We start from the raw sequence: 734 nt of genomic DNA, 5'->3' as shown, positions 1-734 counted from the left end.
TGGGCAGGGCTCCGAGGGGGCGGGGCGACCGCAGAGGGCGCCCAAGGCAGCAGCGCGGGGGGGAAGGCGGGGTCCCCCCAGGGGAAAGCCTCGCTCCTCCCGGTCACGCCCCGCACCCGAGGGGGAGGGGAGCCGTCCCACCGCCTTCCCCGGGCCGCACCCTTCTCCTTACCGCTCCGTTCGGGCGCGCCCAGGCCCGCGCTGCCCACAGCCCGCCAGACAGCCTCCCCCAGCCACCCGCCCAGCCCGGCGGCCGCGGTAGGCGGGACCGAGCGCCCTAGCAACAGCGCCGCCAATCAGAGCGTGGCCGCTGCTGCGCGAGCGCACGGGTCCTCTCAGTCCAGAGGAATAGAGGGAGAGGGGCGCTCCCCCAATGACGAGGGGGTGGAGCCGGCGTGATGGAGGAGCCCGCTGCCCAATGGATATTCGAGATGGGAAGGGAATGCTGCGGCGGAGCGACCAATCCACAAAAGGGCGGGGGGCGGGGTGAGGGGTTTTGATGGACTCTCGGCCGCACCAATCGCAAGGCGGGTTCAAAGTAATGAAGAGAGTTTGCGCCCAATCGCGCGCGGCGGAATCAAGGGTAGAGCGCGAGGGGGGCGGGCTCGGACAGTGACAGCCGCGGGGCCGGACCAACCCGTGCGCAGCCGGGGGGCCTGGCCGGATGTGACGATATAGCTGCGGGGGGCGGACCATCCGGCACGTCGGGGTGGGGAGGGGGGGGCGAGCAGCTC

At 72.3% G+C, this 734-nt stretch overlaps 1 protein-coding gene across 1 annotated transcript in view; it reads right to left on the bottom strand.

Annotated features, from left to right (window-relative positions):
- The window catches only part of CGGBP1 (CGG triplet repeat binding protein 1), a 4,575-nt gene extending 4,241 nt beyond the window's left edge, over positions 1 to 334 (bottom strand). The window contains exon 1 of the mRNA XM_019525740.1: positions 173 to 334. The gene's annotated coding sequence lies outside the window, so the exon portion shown is untranslated. The remainder of the gene's footprint in view (positions 1 to 172) is intronic.
- Between the last annotated feature and the right edge of the window lie 400 nt (positions 335 to 734).

Source organism: Gavialis gangeticus, unplaced genomic scaffold, assembly GCF_001723915.1.
Source record: "Gavialis gangeticus isolate Ggan-Ray unplaced genomic scaffold, GavGan_comp1, whole genome shotgun sequence".
NCBI classification, from domain to species: domain Eukaryota; kingdom Metazoa; phylum Chordata; order Crocodylia; family Gavialidae; genus Gavialis; species Gavialis gangeticus.
This window is presented reverse-complemented; position numbering and strand designations above follow the sequence as displayed.